The sequence below is a fragment of the Balaenoptera ricei genome, chromosome 10 (genome assembly GCF_028023285.1).
Source record: "Balaenoptera ricei isolate mBalRic1 chromosome 10, mBalRic1.hap2, whole genome shotgun sequence".
NCBI classification, from domain to species: domain Eukaryota; kingdom Metazoa; phylum Chordata; class Mammalia; order Artiodactyla; family Balaenopteridae; genus Balaenoptera; species Balaenoptera ricei.
Window position 1 is genome coordinate 55,008,351 of NC_082648.1, and position 19,672 is coordinate 55,028,022.

Consider the following 19,672-nt stretch of genomic DNA (forward strand, 5'->3'; position numbering starts at 1 on the left):
AAAATGAGGTCATGTTGGGTTGTGTGATATAGCTAAATAATCACTTAACTATTTTTCCAAGCCAGACACAGAGTAATTAGGTTTAGTAACATGGCTTCCTCCCTTAGATCCATAACTCAGACATGGTGGTTTGGGAACAATATGGGTAGAAATTGTGTATGTTTTTCTTGGACATTCAAATGAATGTCACTTTCTAACTAGACTACATTTTAGATATAATTTAATTTTACTCTCATTTTTACTTTATGTGACACTGCCTGGGAGAACATTTTCCAAATAATCGTCTAAAATATTGTGGTCCCTAAATTTATCACTCAAGTAATATGTCATGTTATTACAGATAAACAATGAATCGAGGATTTTGGGATAATAATTTATACAATGATATCCATAAACATCATTAGAATATTTTGATAGTAGATTTCCAGATATTTCATGGAAGTATTGATTTCAAATATATTGTCATCATACCACCAAAAATCATTGAAATGTTCTAGTTCTAATACTCTCTCAGTTTCAAATGCTTGTGTTTCCTGTGTACCTAGAAGACCTAGTTTGGTGTTCGGGAAATATTAGACTCATTGCTGTACCCAGGTCCATTTTTTTGAAATCTGTTAAATAATAAACTTAGATCAGTTTTATGTTCAAACAGTGCCTAATTTTTCACATTTCAAGGTATAGGCTTAGGCACAAATTCTTAGACTATAGGTATAAGATCATTCCACTGAAGAATAAGGACTCTCTTACTAAGACTATCATTCCTTCCAAGATACTAAAATTTACTATATATTTCACACTGTTGGGGTTGGCCACACAAAATCCTTTCACATTTTAGCTTTGGGCCACTAGATATTTTTTCCATTCCACTTTTATGCCTCAAAAGGGTACTATGTAGTGTACCATTATAAAATTTCCATATTCATCTTAGGTTTACTACCAGTATGACTTCAAAAATATGATACTATCAAATTGTAATGACTGTGAAATTAAGATGCCTTTTAGGGCATCCATGAACAGCTGTATTGAATAGCCTGACATCTGTGAAATCAAAAGTGTATTTTGAATTCAACTTTCAAACCACAGAATTCAAGTAAGCAAAAACTGACCATGTGTTAAAAACACCTGAAACTCTTCCTCTTATAACTGTTTATCTACATTTTTAAAACTCTGTTTACATTGTAGTAACAGCTGTGTTTAAAAGGGACATGACAGAGCAGACTAATTTATAATGCAAAACTCTATTCTAAAAAAAAAAACTTATGCTTGAAAAAACACTTCAAAAGAGGGCAAAAATGATTAAAATAGACACAACCATTTGTTTAAACTATGACTTTCTCTAGAAAAAACAGCCTAATGTAAACTGGCCTATGCATGTTTCAAGCAGCTGTTCTGTATAATGCCTCTACAAAACCTTTTTCTTTGGGGGGTGGGCAGAAAGAAAATGAGCAACTGACCATATCAAAAGGTCACTGACATTTAAGAAACAGCACAAATCTAAGGATGGAATACAAAATAATTTTCAAGTGTGCCAAGTTAGTTAAATTAAAGGCTGAGGAGACAGAACCAGTGACCATCACCGTAGTCAGCGATCTTATGACTGAAAAGTCACCTTTGACCAGCATTCATTCATTGTATATGTATAGAATAATGGCAAAACTTTTCCATAAGGAAAAAGAGTCCAAACAAATGATTTGTCCATGTTTTACCTTATATTAGCTAATGTTTCTTTTCACTCTCTCTTTTTTTTCAATCATTGTTTGGGCACCGCATAGACATGATCCTAGGGCCTCTTTTTCACCGTTTCAACTGATTTTTCTTGGTGTCTGATGTTGTTGACCACTTTCACTTTTACAAAATCCTCTCTTTCATTGGTTCCCATGATGCCATTCTGTCCTCATACCTCTTGATCATTTCTAAGGATCTAATGGAGCACCTTTTCCTCTGCTTGTTTCCTAAACGTTCCCCTTAAGTGCCATCTGCATCTTCCTTCTCTTCTCAGATACGGGACAGTGGTCTCAGGTAGCTGAAAGAAGCAAGGAAGCAGAGTTTCCCACATCTCAGCCTGGCCATGTGCTCAGGTTTTCAGGAATTAGCTGAGAGGGTCACACCTGAAGGGACCTGACTGGACAAAAGACAAGGACCACACAGAAACAAGGATGCTTCGTCAGATCCCAGTGTGGAGAGCTGACAACACCAGAACCTGGTTTCCGCACTCACACATGTCAATCTTGGAAATGTAGGCACAACCCCAAAGAAAGGGGCATGGAATCCCAAATAGATGAAGATAAAGTTCCTGCTGCCCAACAAAATAAGGGTCCCACATAGAAATTACATTCATTTAAAGAAACATGGGAACAGTTCCATTTCACATGTATGATTTTGTTGAATGATATTCCAGCAGTTCCCAGCACAGTGCCTGCAATATGGTTGGAGTTCAAAAAAATGTGGTTTACTCTTCTTATTGGAGGATCACAAAATTCTCATTATCTGATGAGTTAAACTGGGTCAACTTTAATTCATTTATCCATTTACCCATGTAACAAAGATATTTTGAATACCTACTCTGTGCCAGGCAATATTCTAGGCACTGAAAACACTATAATGTAAATGAAGTTCCAGCCCCTTAGAGACAGAGACAGTGGAAAAAGAAGAAAGAGGGAAGGAAGGAAGAAAAGAAGGAAGAAAGGAAAGAAGGAAGGAAGGAAGGAAGGGAGGAGGAATGACAAATGGAAGAGAATAAAACAAAGCAGAGTATTAGAGAGAGTTCGGGGTTGGTCCACTCTCCTGGTCAGAGTGCTCAAGAACGCCTCTCTGAGTAGATGAGACTAACATTGTGCCTTGGAAATTTGTGGCAAGAACACTTGAGGCTGGGGAGCCAGCAGGGCGTAAGCCATTGAGTAGTCTTCCAAATCAGTTACTCTCTAAACTTACAACTCAAATTAGCATGTAAGGGAAGAAGTCTGTAATCTTTTTTTTTTTTTTTTATAAATTTATTTATTTATTTATTTATTTTTGGCTGTGTTGGGTCTTAGTTTTTGTGCGAGGGCTTTATCCAGTTGCGGCGAGCGGGGGCCACTCTTCATCGCGGTGCGCGGGGCTCCCACTATCGCGGCCTCTCTTGTTGCGGAGCACAGGCTCCAGACACGCAGGCTCAGTAGCTGTGGCTCACAGGCCCAGTTGCTCCGCGGCATGTGGGACCTTCCCAGACCAGGGCTCGAACCCATGTCCCCTGCATTGGCAGGCGGACTCTCAACCACTGCGCCACCAGGGAAGCCCGAAGTCTGTAATCTTAATGTGAATCTTAGCCATTCCTTCGGTTTCATTTATATAACAGCCAAAATATATCTTGGAAAAATAAATCAAGATGAAAAGTAAGGATTTGCTGTTATTAATGTGCATTCATTAAATTACATTCATTCAAATAGGAAAGAATAAGCTATATAACTTATATTTGTGTCTATGTCTCTATTTGCATATACCTATATTTGTATCATCTATATCTCTATTTACATTTGAAATATGCTATATACTCTGGTTATACCCATACCTGCATCTATCTATCTATCTATCTATCATCTATCAATGTGCTGCTGGCTATGTGACCTAATTATTTTACTACTAAGGCCTCGCAGCTGATTAACTTATTTCTGAAAGAAGCAAACTGTCCTCCTGAGAAACTCCTCAGAAGTGGAATATATAACTGTGTATCTACACCATGTGTATCTGTATCTGTATCTGGCTATGCTTATAATTGTGTTATGTATATATAAGACTTCAGTTTAAGCACTCCCAGGTTATACCCTTACAGACCAACTGGATCAAATATCTACAGCAAGAAGATGATTCTACTCATAAAACACCAATTGGGGGGATTATTTTTGTTACTATCTTCAAATGAGATGTCGAAAAGAGGTTCCCAAAAGATAAATTATTAATTCTAAATTGCATACAAAATCATACTTTATTATTTGAAAAAATGTAAAAATATCACCCCTGCTTTATCCTTAAGGTTTCCCCTTGGAAAGAGCCACCCCCGCTCCCCAAACAGAAATTGAAGATGTGTTACCAATGCCAATGCAGTCACCTCCAGGATAGCTGAGATATCCATGGCATTTTTTCAAAGCTATGATATATAAATTTTATTTTAAAAGAGTTGCAAACAAAAAGAAGCACACTGGCTTTGTCTATATTCAGGGTCCTACAGTTCTTTTTAAAGTACAGTGTTATGATGCTTTATAAAAAGAGGTCCTACATTTTCTGACACCTGGTAAGACTGATATTTATCACTTACAACTCCCTCACACTCTTGATTTTATGACGGAATCATAAAATTGTGGGTAATTTTTTAAATGACTGCGTCAATTATAATAAAAATATATGCTTTAAAGCCCTCAAAAGTAGGATAGTTACAATCAGTCATCCTACACTAAAGGAGTCATTTGAAATGAGTCTTATTTAATTAGGATGACTGCATGCCTGACTTGCTGGGGACAGTCCCAGTTTATGTCTACTGTCCTGATGTAAGAACAGTGCCCACACTGACTCTCAAGAAAGTCCTAGTAAACTACAGTTATTCGATGTAAAATCAATTGCAGAATGGTTATAGTGAAGAAATTTTATAAAGCTAGTGTTTGGTCCGGGACAGGAAATACCACCTGTCACTAAAATCTGGAAAATACAGTTGTCACAGTATATAATATTCAATTATTTAAATAATTTTCCTCCTCTGGGAACCAGAGAATCAAAGAGTGACAAAAAAGGGCTGTAGCACAGAGGTAGATTGGCTGCCATGCCAGCACTAGTATAATAGCATAGACACACGAATACAAGACAGTGTTTACAAGTTTATTCTCCTTCAGGCATAAAATTAATGAAATTGACATTTGTAAATGTATTTCTCTGACTACATTTTACTTCTATGAACTAGCAAAAATTTGGAAGTTTATGGCAACTAATCATTTCCACTTTATCTAATACTAGCAGGGAAAAAGTTATTAAAGTTGAAGACTTCTCAAGGGATGTGCCAGGCCCATCAACACATCTTTTCTATGGCATATAGCATTACTATAGTAAATGTTCAATTGTATAGGAGAAGATATGTAAATCATTTTACATTTTCTAATATTTTCCAGTTCTACACTTTCCCAGATACAGTAGATTTGTTTTTTAGAACAGCATTTGTGTTTGACATAATAAGGGGTTTGGCATTTTTAAAAGGTGGGAGGGGGGCAGATCATTTTTGGAAAAAAATTGAACTAGCTTTATGACTACAGAACTTCTTAGAACCTTTAATATTCTAATATACATGGTGACTGTAAGAGACAAGTATTGCATGAGGCATTTCTCAAACATGTTTGCCCACTGAGCTCTCTTTTCCCACAGCATCCTGCTGGTCTAATGTCTGTGCAACACATTATGGGAAATATGTCTTCTTAGAATAATGTCTTATTCTTCACAAATCTACATGGAAAAAAAAAATCGAATCCCTCTGTTAAAGGTTTTAAAACTACTTAAAGATGCAGTAATGAAAAAAAAGATTATAAGAAAATGCACCTACATTTATTTATTTATTTATTTATTCTACAAATACTGAGTGAGTATCTACTATGTGCTGGGCACTTTTCCAGGCATCAGTATTGTTGCAATACAAGCCATTCAAAGTCCTGGTTCTCAGGGAGGAAACATTCTAGTGGGAAATACACAATAAGCACACGTTTGAATATATATGTATCCATGAGTGATGGTGTTAGGGTGCTAATATTGTGAGACTTTGTTCTTTCTGTTTTTGAATTTTCTCTACTATGGGTATAGTACATATATAAATTCAATGCGATTATAATCAACATCCAAAAGGATTTTTTGTGAAACTTAACAAACTGGTTAAGGGCCTAGAAGAACAAAAAGCCAAGAAGAGTCACAATGATTATTAAGACTAAGGAATTTTCCCTAAAATATTACAGAGCTACAAAGTTATTAGCACAGGGGTAGACAAACTAATGGATCAAAATAAGAAGTCCATAATCAAAAACCTACATGGAAACTTGATGAGTGTAGAAATGGTACTGATGATCAATGAAAGTGATGGATTACTCATCAAATAGTGCTGGGACAACTGGCCTTCCAAATGGAAAAATAAACTGAATCCCTGCCTCACACCATACTTAAAAAAGAAACTTAATGTGGAATAAAGAACTAAACTTGAAATTGAAAAAGACACAAATAAATGGAAAGCTATTCCTTGTTCCTGGTTTGGAATAATTAATATTGTTAAAATGTTTATATTGCCCAAAGCAATCTACAGATTTAATGCAAACCCTGTCAAAATTTGAATGGCATATTTCAAAGAACTAGAAAAAATAATTCTAAAATTTGTATAGAACCACAAAAGATCTTGAATAGCCAAAACAATCTGGAAAAAGAAAAACAAAGCTGGAGGTCTCATGCTCCCTGATTTCAAACTATACTACACAAAGCTATAGTAATCCAAACGGTAAGTTATTAGCACAAAAACAGACCCACAGATCAATGGAGCAGAATTGAGAGCCCTGAAATAAACCCACAAACATATGGACAATTAATTTACAATAAAGGAGCGACAAATACACAATGGAGAAAGGATAATCTCTTCAATAAATAGCACTGGGGAAACTGGACAGCCACATGCAGAAGAATGAAACTAGACTACTATCTTACATCATACACAAAAATTAACTCAAAATGGATTAAAGACTTGACTGTAAGACCTGAAACCATAAAATTCCTAGAAGAACACGCAGGTGGTAATCTCATTGACATTGGTGTTAGTGATAGTTTTGAGGATCTGACTCCAAAGGCGAGGGAAACAAAAGCAAAAATAAACAAACAGGACTTAAACTAAAAACTTCTATACAGTGAAACAAACCATCATCAAAACAAAAAGGCAACCTACTGAATGGGAAAAGATATTTACAAGTCATATATCTGATAAATTGTTAATACCCAAAATATATCAAGAGCTCATACAACTCAACAACAATAAAACAACCCGATTTAAAAATGGGCAGAGGATCTAAATAGATATTTTCCCAAAGAAGACATACAGACGGCCAATAGGCACATGAAAATATGCTCAACATCACTAACTATTAGGGAAATGCAAATCAAAAGAGATATCCCCTGACAATTGTTAGAATGGTTATTACAAAAAGACAAGGAATAACAAATGTTGGGGAGGATGTGGAGAAAAGGGAGCCCTTGTACACTGTTGGTGGGACCATAAATTGGTTTAGTCACTATGGAAAAACAGTATGATGATTCCTCAAAAATTTAAGAATAGAACTACCATATGACCCAGCTATTACACTTCTTAGTATCTATCCAAAGAACACAAAAACACTTAACACTTAATTCAAAAAGATACGTGCACTCCTATGTTCACCGTGGCATATTTATAGTAGCCAAGATATGGAAACAATCTGTGTCCATCGATGGATGAATGGATAAAGATATTCAATGGAATGCTGCTCAGCCATAAAAAAAGAATGAAATCCTGCCATTTGTGACAACATGGATGAACCTTGAAGGTATTATGCTAAGTGAACTAAGTCAGGTGGAGACAGAAAAAAATACCACGTGATTTCACTCATATGTGGAATCTAAAAAACAAAACAAACAATAAATAAAACAAAAACAAACTCATAGATACAGAGAACATATTGGAAGTTACCAGAGGATAAGGGGGTTTGGGGATGGGTTAAATGAGTGAAGGTGATCAACCGTATGAAATTTTTAATTTCAAAATTAAGTTATTTAATTAGTAAAAAAAAAAAAAGAAGAAGAACTGAACATATACAGCACATATCTACATATAGGTATAAATCTACATGGCTCCAGGCAGTTATGGAAGTGAAATTCACATCAATCTCCTCCCACAGTATCGATGCATTTAAAGTTCTTACAAGCATGAACCTTTAAAATGTTTGAATCTTCACAAACTAAATTCCATCTTGTAAACCACAAGAATCATAAGCATGCCCCCACCCACCCTTGTATAACAGAATTATTCTATAAGAAAATTCTAGGTCCACTGAGCACCCTGTTAGGAAGGGGCCATCTACAGAGTGGAAATTGCCAAGGATTTAGAATCCAGAGTACTGAGTTCAATTCTAGCCCCACCATTCCCTAAGGGTGTGATCCCAGGCCAGTAATTCGACCTGTGTGAGTCTGTTTCCTCGTCTATAAAATGACGATAATGATAGTATCATCTCACTGAATTATCATGAGGATTAAAGAAGAATACACAGGAAAGTGCTTTGTAAATCTTAAACTCGTTTTGCCAAAAATAGTAACTCATTTCTGTACCAGTTGAAGGCAAAAGATGCTTACCACATGAAACTCGCCTTAAGGGAATAAGTGAAGTGCTCTGGTGGAAGAGGCAGGATTAACACTGGAAGCAATAGCATGCATCAAAAAAGAGAAAGAAAGAAAGAAAAAAAGAAAACCCCAAAGAAACGCAGGTTGAATTATGTAGTTGAGACTCTCAGGACTGCAGGGAGCTTCAGTGAGGGTCAGGGTCTAGGATGATGAATGACTTTCACTAGGCCTTGAGGCATGGTGTTTAGATCAGTGGACGGTGTGGAGAGGGTGTTCTAGGTAAGGAGAAGAGAATGCGGTCTATTTGCAAAATAGCAATGATAGGCTTAATTTATCCAACATGGTTAGGATCTTTTCACCGTAGGGCCAATCATGGTTCCTATCAAGCGGGGAAGGCTTACTTGCTCCTGTAGGTTAACCTAACTTTAAAATTATGCAAAAAGGACTTGGGAAACAGCAAGAACTGATACTTACGGGGTGGCAACAAGGTTTCACTAGTTATCAACCAGGTGCGTGATCTGGCCCTTAGCAGCTATTTTATTAGGTTCCCAGCATCTTGTCATAGATCCTCGTCCATACCTATTTGATGACTGTGAAGGATGACGGTGAGAAATCTCATCTTTGCTTTGTAAACACCCCAGAATTTAAATGTACTGCTTCTAAATCTGACCCACGAATGGACCAGCAAAGGTGTTAAGATATTCTTCTTGAACCAGCACAGCTTACTAGACCTTGAGACAGATATCTTGTCTTAAATTTCTTCTACTTTATTTGCTGTCTGTTGTTTTAAACAATTCTCTTTGATTCTTTGTTTTGATCTACACAAAATGTTAGGTTGAAATAACTACTTGTCGTTCCCACTGGATCCAGCTCGGGAGTAATGTGGACCAAGAATCCATAATACAAGGCCATGTGGCTAAAAAATTTGGAGATTTCAATAACATGAAAACTATTAATGCTGAGATTCCTGTTTAGAGTGAAATATGTTGTCATCACACCCCTTTCATTAAACGATGATGTGATCTTTGTTTCTACATAAGCAGTCACTACTTGGTTGAGGATAAGACAATCTTGAAACTTAAGATAACTGACGCTCAAATAAAATCAATCCTATTGATAGGTTTAGAAACAAAAAAGCCTCACATTTATATTACTGCCTTCTTTTTGCTATGGGAAAGGAGAAGGGATTGTTTTTTGTGGAGGCAAGGCTAGTATCTCAGGGAAATAAGAAAGTAATAACAGATGTAAAGTCAATGTGAGAAATGGCACACACTTCTCCCCCCTTCCTGCTTCCCATTTCAAGTGACATTCCATCTGGAAGACTTTAGACCTTTCCCCAACATTTAGTGACTGGAAATTTTGGTCTGCTTGCCCTCTGGTTGGGGCACTAAGAATTAAGCCTTTCTTAGTAAGTTCCTGTGCTTTACTTATATAGTTAAAACTAACCATAATTCACGCACCTCATAGTACATTATACATCAAAATACATCACCTCATTCAAATGTATACTTGAAAAATGATGCTGCCTTCCTCACCTCACTTCTACCACCCACCCAGCTAGTTTCCCTTCCTTCTATCTCATCCAGTCCTTCCAAGCTGAGGCCAGCCTGACCCTACTTTCCAGGACACCCTCAGGTTCTCTTTCATTGGAAAGTATCTCAGCATGTCTTGCTCCCACTCACAGGGCCCAGTGGCAGACTCTGTCCCACCACATTGCTCCCAAACTCACGTTTGCCGTCAATCGTACCTGAGACTTGAGACCATGGCTCCTGGTCGTCCACAACGTCCCCCAGCACAACTCATCCCATCCCAATCCTTTAGGCCATCTCACACTCCCCTTCAGGCTATCAAACTGGGACTCTTCCTTTGACTCTGTTCCGAAATGTCCAGCCGGTTGCCGTGCTTACTTCCCTGAGACCTGGGACACGATCCTAAACTCCAAGCTGGTGCCAGAGCCCCCGTGCTGTACTGTGTTCCTGAAGGCCCTCTCAGGAGGACCAGGAGTCTCACCCCAGGGTCTCAGCCCGGCTATAGGGGATGTGAACCAGCAGTGTAGCTTTCCTGTTTGCCTAGGTGTTGTCCCAAGACTCTTGGTTACTCTGCCCCCAACCACAGCCTTTAGAACCTCATCTTGAACTGTGCTTTCTAACTCCTCTCCCTTCCCACCCACCTCACACACCCCCTGGGCTCACAAGCTCCAGGATTAAGATTGAGCCTGGTGTGCCCCTCAGGTACCAATTTCCACCAATGACCATCCTCCCTAACAGATGAGTGTGATGCCAAGCTCTGACACTGTCCCTATCTCCTCTACCTTGCATTGCAACAGGTGTGCCAGCATACCGCATTCAACATTGACCCAACAGAAAGGAACAGTGGCAGCTGTTACAGGCCAGGCATTGGCCTAGTTGATGAAGAGATGAAAAAGGCAAATCCCAGCATCAAGGGGTCTACAGCCCTCACCCGTCTCTACTAATGCTCATGTTCTGATCTATAACTTGTGAAGCACCTCCCTCACTGGACCACATCCTGTGTGTTATACAGAAAGACTAAAAACAGGGTCCAACCAAATTGGACTTCTAGCCAAGTGTTACCTTAAGAAATATTTTAATTATTCTATAGTTCTTTTGTCATTAAAATTGGAAATATCACATAGGATTGCCTGGGTAATGCAACACAGAAACAAAGGGGAAAGTATGTGTTCAGAGGCTACATGAGAACGGCCATCCTCATAGTTGCAAGTTCACAGATCTGGATCATTGATTCTCAACAGAGGTGGTACCTCCCCCTAGAGGGCATTTTGGAAATCTGTGGAGGTATTTTTTGTTTTCACAATGATTAGGGTATACTTCTAGCAGTTGATGAAGCAGGCATTCTAGAGGTCTCCCAGGGCAGGGGACAGTCTGCTCAATGAAGAAGCTGAGCTTTGTACAGCTTTTAAATATCCCAACAAATAGTCAAATAAGTGAGAAATTTGTTTATAATTATCTCAGCCTGAAACCTAATGCTACTTTATATAATTTTTGAACAGTTTTAATAGACACTGACTTTCCAGCAAAGCAACAGACCATGCAAATCAAAGGAAGAAGGTCCTTTGTTTGGTTTAGAAGGTTAGTAAGTGTTGTTTGTCATTTTGAGAAGTCGTGTCACCAATCACCATGCTGTTCAAGGTCTTCAACAGCCCATACAACAAACCTGTTTCCGTCTACATCTCTGGATGTCACCAAAAATTGCAATAAAAGATATCTGAGATGTATTTTAATGAATTTAACATTCAAACGTTGTATGAGAGAGACACGCAAAACATAGAGATCAGATTGAGGTCCATTAAAAAGAAGGGCTGGTTTATAATATTTCATATTCAAAAATTTGGAGGCAATATAATAAGAAATCTATGTTGTGAAAATTATGTTTTGGAAGTACTTGCTAATTTGGGCGGGGGATGTTTGCTGTTTTTCAGTCTGACTCTGACCTTGTCCCCAGAGGTGTACCACCACACAACTTCTCAAAAACCTCTTGAACTATAGTTCCCTTTCCCAAACCTTCTATTCCGCATCATCCATCAAAAAATACAGCCTCCAAGGACTTTTAAAATCCTAGAGACTGAATACACGTCTAGTAAGATAGTGTTATTATCCTAATCCATGTCATAAATTGGGAATCATTTTGATATTATTCTTATAAACAGAACCCAGCTCATTTGTAAGAGTATTGGACTTCATTTTCTGCACTTCGACTCTGTATTTCTTCTTGACATTTCCCCTTACTTAAATTAAGATTAGTTTTCTTATTATTATTATAGGTAAACACATATACTGTTATTACTTACCCTAACACTCGGTTTATTCGAGTATCCATTTGTACTATTCCTCCTTAATTTTTCTATATTTCTCGTACAGAATAATAAAAAAATTATTTTATTTTAGAATAATAAAGGGAATTATTATAAAAAGGGAGCACTGACCTCTATAAGGTTGTTTCAACTGCTCTAGAGCCAAAAGACTAACAAGTAGTTTTACCCTTGAAAGAGCTTCCTGCAAGGCAAGAGTGAAATTCAGAAAATTTTATAGCCAGTCTAGTGCAAACACCAACCAACCAAAATGGACCCCAGCTATAAAAGACAACTCTAGCAGAACCAGTGCCCATCAGCTGAATGTCAGCCCTCTCTAAAAGAATCCCAGCTTGTGGTTGTGACCCAATTCCAACATGGCACTATTATGTCCTGTCTCTCCACCTAGGGCAATGGTGCCTGGGTTTGGTTCGATATATTCCTTATGTGTTATCTCATTTGATCCTTTTTTAAAAATCACTATGAAGAGATATTATCTCTACCTTTACAGATGAAGATAGGGAGAAATTAAGAAATCTGTATGAAGTCACAGAGTTAGCAAGTAGCAGAACTGGGATTGTAACATAGATACTTCAACTCCCAATACCCATGCTTCCCCATCCACCATCATCACCATTTCATGTTCACTTGTAAAATTACTACACAATGAACATAGCAGAAAAGCACAGGTGATGGTTGGTTCTGAGCAGTACTTTTCACCAAGACAAGAAACAACAAATGATATAACAATGGGATTAATAACCAGCTGATAACATTTGGACCCTGCTAATGTGGGCCTTATTACAATCCACCAAGCATAAAGAGACATAAAGAGTTTCTTACCATTTCACACATTCATGTGATCTTCTCTTTTATCATCCTCTTGAGTTATGGTAATTAAGAGGAAACAATACTATCGTGCAGGTACTCATTAAATTCATGGTCTGTGAGCTCCTTGAAGATGGGAAATCTTCATCTCAACTCCAGTGCTGAGCACAGTACCTACAGCAAAGTAGGTGTTCAGTTAATGTCTCTTGTTACCACGGACTGATGACATAGCATTCTGCAGCAAACCATAGGAGAGATGTGCGGTTCTCTCGTTTCTGGTCTCTCTTGCCTTGAAATCTCATAGGCTTGTCCTCATAAACTCCTGGCCAACACATTCACTCACACTCCCAAGAGTTGACTCTTTGGGTTGTTTTTTTGTTTGTTTGTTTTTCCCAAATGTTTTCTTTTTTCCTCCCCTTTTGTTTTGTTTTTTTTTTTTAAAGCACCAAGAGGGCTCAGTTTTTTCTTTTTTTTTTCTTTTTTTTTTCTTTTTTTTTTTAAACTAATTGCCTTTTTAAAATTTATTTATTTATTTATTTTTGGCTGTGTTTGGTCTTCGTTTCTGTGCGAGGGCTTTCTCTAGTTGCGGCAAGCGGGGGTCACTCTTCATCGCGGTGCGCGGGTCTCTCACTGTCGCGGCCTCTCTTGTTGCGGAGCACAGGCTCCAGACACGCAGGCTCAGTAGTTGTGGCTCACGGGCTTAGTTGCTCCGCGGCATGTGGGATCTTCCCAGACCGCATGTGGGATCTTCCCAGACCAGGGCTCGAACCCGTGTCCCCTGCATTAGCAGGCAGATTCTCAACCACTGCACCACCAGGGAAGCCCTCCCCTTTTGTTTTTTCTTTCCTTTTCTTTTTTTCTTTTTGACTCCTCCTTGGGTTTCAGAGAGCACTCAGGTGAAGGATTATTTGGGAGGTAACTGTAAGGATGAATTGGTAGACAGGTCGAGTAGAGAGGCTAAGAGAATAACTGTAAATCCAAGAAGGAAGGAAAAGAGTATGCTCTCTACATGAGATTCCAAGCTCCATAAATTCTGTAGCCCTTCATATGTAGAGAGCATTACTTCTTTTACCAATTTATTGAGAAGCTGGTATGTCCTTGGATAGAAAGGAAAGAGAAATTCATAGCATTGGAGATTTGCTAAAGAATTTAAATTTGATTTGAGATGAGAATATAAGCTCCATGAGGGCAAGGACCTGCGTCTTCTTTTAACACTATCTCCCTGTTATCTAGCACATTGCCCGGTACTAATCAACATGTGTTGGTTGAATTAATGAGATCACATAAAAGTATGACAAGCAGTGAAAGTATTTTCATAAAGGTGTCATAGCTAAATATTAGTGTGCCAGGAGGGAGAGGGTCCATACTCAAAAACAGGCTTGACAATGAAGTATGTAGATCATCAGTGTCATCTCTCTACAATTCCTCTCTCCAGAATCACTTCCTTACTAGTCGTACCCTTAATGGTCCTATGCCATTTCAGATGTTTAAAATGTGATTATTCCAGAGATTTTAAAATAATTTAAAGGACAAATGTTTCAACATAGACTGCCACCATTTCTCATTTAATTTCTCAGAAGGGGGGGGAAAATAACGTATTTTGTAAAGGACAATTTGTTTTAAAAGGAACAATAAGCCCAAACTGGAAAATTTAAATATTGAGTAATAGAAACGAAGGGTTAAATAAAATTATGTCAAAAATATACTAATTTTAGAAATATATAATATTTATTTGGAGTTATACAAGCTATAAATTGCAAACCAAAAAATAGTTGAGCAAAAGTGTCTTTCCAAAGATGACCAATTTTAAAGGGGCAGAGTGTTTCAATTTATCGTGTTGCATTATGCAACTTCTTCAACAGCCCAGGTTTCCCATATACATCAGCTATAATTCTAAGGGAAAAAAAATGTTGATTTTGTGAGTGATTTACAAAGCCTGTTTTGTTTTGTTTTTTAATTTTTGGCTGCATTGGGTCTTTGTTGCTGCGTGCGAGCTTTCTCTAGTTGCGGCGAGCGGGGGCTACTCTTCATTGCGGTGCACGGGGCTTCTCATTGCGGTGACTTCTCTTGTTGTGGAGCACGGGCTCTAGGCACGCGGGCTTCAGTAGTTGTGTCTCACGGGCTCTAGAACACAGGCTCAGTAGTTGTGGCGCACGGGCTTAGTTGCTCAGCAGCATGTGGGATCTTCCCGGACCAGGGCTCGAGCCTGTGTTCCCTGCATTGGCAGGCGGATTCTTAACCACTGTACCACCAGGGAAGTCCCACAAAGCCTGTTTAATAAGGAAAGGTGACTGTATTAGTTTCCTATGGCTGCTGTAACAAATTACCACAAACTCAGTGACCTAAAGTAAGAGAAATTTATTCTCTTTCAGTTCTGGAAGCTGGGAAGCCCAAAATGGTTTTTCTGGGTGGAAACCAAGGTGTCAGCAGGGCTCATGCCCTTTGAAGGCTCTAAGGAAGAATCTGTTTCCTTGCTTTTTCCAGTTTCTGGAATTGCACTCTTTGCTTTCCTTGGCTCATGACCCCTTCCTCCATCTTCAAAGTCAACAGTCTGGACTTTTGTTTCAGTGGTCACATTACCTTTTCCTTCTTCTTTATAATCAAGTCTCCTCCTTATAAGTATACTTGTGATTGTATTTAGAACCCACCAAGATAATCCCGGATAACCTCCCCATCTCAAGAACCTGAACTTAGATCTGCAAAGTCTCTTTTATCATACAAGGTACCTCTCACAGTTTCTAGGAATCAGGACCTGGGTATTTTGGGGGGCCATTATTCAGCCTACCAAAGTGAAAAACATATATTTGAATAGGAGGCTGGTGGTTTAAAGTTCTACTTCCAAACTTGGAATAAGACAGAGGCAATTACTTTCTAAAATATGTAGTGTGCATGAAAGAAACAGATAAATGAAGCAAAAGGCAGCTGTGGTTACTTTCTATGACAACCTTAAGTCATCACCAGCATATATACCTCATCTTGAAAATGGGCACCAGGCATATCTTCCATCATTTCTAACATTGTCAACATAGAAATATTTGCAGCAGGCTTGCAGGTGCTGATTGTAATCACTAATATAATTGAGGCTGTAACCATTTGTTTCTTTTTCTGTTCTCCAAGATTACTATTTGAGTGGGCTCTCACAATCCAGTGTTTATAGTTTCCTCAGTGATGGAGGGGGAGGATGAAAGGATAGATAGGTCCGATTTCTCATCTTCTTCAGCTTGAATATTATATGATGGTTTTATTTCTCACTCTCTCCCATTTTCAAACACTTTTATTAAATATGAGAGTCTGAAGTTAAAACTCTTTGTTTTTCATTTCAGCCCCTGTTATACAAACCAAATTGATGATGGACTCAGTTAACCGAATGGTTGGAAGAAAAGAGATTTTGTGGAATAGTCAGTAATTTCTTGCTGTTTGGAAATTCTGCGTAAGAATGATTAAAAATAAACACTGATGCGTACTCAGTAGAAGTGTCATAGATCCTACCAACGATTCTTGATTCATACTCATGGATGCAGAGATATTCAACTTTTCTCTTTCTAGTTTTATAAGTCCCCAGGGAGAAAATTAAATGGTTATTACTATTTGATGAAAAGTATGATTAGGGCCCTCATTAGCTGAACTCGCCAGCTTAATAATATGCAAAACAGACTGATCTTAGATCAGAAGACCTCTAAGTTCCCTTTAAACTCTAAGTTTTATGATTCTCTGCTTTTGTGTTTGCTGACAAAAGAACAAGAAAAAAAGAAGCAAAGATCAGCACATGTTTCTCCTTCGCGCGTGAAACATTTGCCTTTGTTTTGGCTTGGAATGCCCACTCTTAGAGACAGATACAGCCTCATGTGTCACATTCTTGCCACCATCTCTACACTTTTAGTTGAGATTGTCATTGACAGGGTAACACACCTGGGAACCACACCAGTTCCCAGAACCATAATTTTAAATACCATCCTAGCAGTCTCTAAATTGCAAGGGTTCCTTTGTAAGGTGAGAAACCCTCTCTCCTGGAAGTTTGTTTATTTTGCAGTTAGGAAAGATAAGGGACTCCTTTGTGAACCATTGGCTTGGAATTTAAACGTATAGTATTGCTGACAGAGTGCTGACAATTCATCATAGGGTGTATTTAGCATTTTCTTTCTCTCAGGGTGGTGGGCTGGGGCGGTCCCCTCCCTTCTTCCCGGTCCCTGAGCGGAGGATCCTTGGGCAGCGATGACTCAGCCCATCTCCTGTCAACCGCTGCTGCCATCCAGTCACTGGCTCAGAAGGGTTCCCTCACCACGGGTTTATTTGGAGGGCTCACTTCCAAAACAAAGATTAAAATGCCCTTTCTCTTTAATAGTCTCCCTGAACACTTGCTCGTTAATGTTCAGACACTAATAGCACTGGAAAGAGTCGTTGCTTGTGTCAACTCATCAAGTAGTCTAAACAAGCCTGTTGGAGGCTGGCCAGTTCTGGTCAGTCATTGACCACAGACACGATCTGGAAGGCTGTTACAACTTGTGAAAGTGAGAGGTAGCTTTGCTTCCTGTCTAGCCCACTTCCCAGGGATTGTCCCCAGAAGCACTGGACTTTGAGGCCAGCAGGGGTTTTTGTTCAGTTGTGGCCTTAAGATGTGCTTTATTGTTTAGCACTAAAATTGAGATGTGTGTCAAAGCTGGAAAATTCTGGAAAAGCCAGAAATAAGAGCAATATCTGAAGCGAGGCTTGGCAGCTGGAAGTTTATAATTTAGTCTTGTGGTTAGGAGGTGCTGATAGTTTTTGTCCTACTTGGTTTTGGATGAGTGAGTGGGCGGATCTGCGAGTTCCCTTCTTTGGATGATGGCGGTGCTTTTTCAGAGATATCGCTCCTCTTCTTCAGATTAGCCACATTTATCCCAGCCGCGTGCTTCCTCTCTACAAAAAGAGCTTTGTAATCATTACACATGCCTCAATAAGGTGGATGGAGAAAAATCTTCAAGTATGCCCTTCTGGCAATAGCAAATAAACAAATTCAAAAACTCAAAAGACTAACATTGAAAAAATTTGTACAGAGTTGTGTTTCATTTCTAACTCTGGAGTATTTCTCAGGAGGGGAAAAAAAAGTGGCTGTATCTCTTACATGGCATCCGAGATCCGATCTGGTCTCATTTATTTGAGAACTTTTTATTAATCACTCATTCTGTGCCAGGAACCATGCTAGATGCCAGGGATTCAAAGATGAAACAACATGGTCATTGCCCCCAAGGAGTGTCTATCCTTAAAATAAAGTCATTGCTATGGTGGAAAGATGAAGAAAGTACAAAAGAGAGTAGCTGAAAGAGGCTGGAAAGAGTTGATTAAGGAGATTCTATTTGAACTGAAATGTAAAGGACTATGGGGATTTGTCAGAGGAAAAAAATCAGGAGAACAGAAGGAAGGGGGATGGTTACCCAGGGAATTCAGATCCTCTCCTGCCATCAGAAGGGGGAAGGCTTTGAGGGAGATAGGGCTGCATAGACCAGCAAGGACCAGGCCATTCAGTGCCTTGTAAGTGTAGTTTTCACTCTTACGTGATGGGTAGGTGATTGGAAATTTCCAAACAAAAAAGTGATGTGATCTCATTTGCAGGTGAATAAAAAAATCAATTTGGAAAACTGAATGCATACACAAAGGGATCCACTCTTCACCTATCATCTGGTCACTGAGGCTGTGATCAGGGTACAGAGAAAAGCTACCCCCCCACCCATCTTTTTCATCTCTGTCATGATCCATAATGGATTTAAGGGACTTTCCAAATCTTATTTCAAGCCTTATGCAAGTCTTTGGGAAGTTTGTTGAGGCATCCCAACATTTTATCTCCGTCTAGGTCTCTTTTTTCTCTTTTTGCTTTTTCCCCAGCATCTTACCATGCCTTGCTATTTTTGAGCTCAGTGGTCTTAAGGCTTTTCAAAACATATTCAAATTTGGTGTAAAGCTATGATAATTAAAACAGTGTGACACTGTTACAAGATTGGAAAGACATAGCAATGGAAGACATAGCTGATTCAGAATCAGACTCTAGTATGCATGAAAACTTATATGAGAAATGAATCATCACAAATCAGTATTTCATGAAAAAGTGTTATTGATACAAATAATTAATAAATAATAAAGTTCAATTTCATAAGTAATCAAAAAATGCTAACTAAAACAAAGGTAAGATAAAAGATACCATTAAACAAGAAAAATCAAATGTAATACCCATGAGGTATAGGTGAGAATGGCATTCTCCTATTCAGTAAAAAAAACATAACTTTTCTGGGCTGCCCTAGTGACGCAGTTGATAAGAATCTGCCTGCCAATGCAGGGGACACAGGTTTGAGCCCTGGTCCAGAAAGATCCCACATGCCTCAGGGCAATAAGCCCGTGCACCACAACTACTGATCCTGTGCTCTAGAGCCTGCGAGCCACAACTACTGAAGCCCGCGTGCCTAGAGACGGTGCTCCTCAACTAGAGAAGCCACCGCAATGAGAAGCCCGCGCACCACAACAAAGAGTAGCCCCTGCTCGCCACAACTAGAGAAAGTCTGCGGGCAGCAACGAAGACCCAACACAGCCAAAAATAAATAAAATAAAAATAAAAAGACATAACCTTTCTGAAAAGGCTTGGATGTGTTATAATTTGTTTTAAAAATGTTTATACCCTTGATCTCATGATTTCACTGA

General features: G+C 38.7%; 1 long non-coding RNA gene across 1 annotated transcript in view; it reads left to right on the plus strand.

Annotated features, from left to right (window-relative positions):
• The window catches only part of LOC132372595 (uncharacterized), a 242,174-nt gene extending 225,716 nt beyond the window's left edge, over positions 1–16,458 (plus strand). Inside the window, exon 4 of the long non-coding RNA XR_009505208.1 lies at positions 16,330–16,458. This is a non-coding gene — a long non-coding RNA (uncharacterized LOC132372595). The remainder of the gene's footprint in view (positions 1–16,329) is intronic.
• The last annotated feature ends 3,214 nt before the right edge of the window (positions 16,459–19,672 follow it).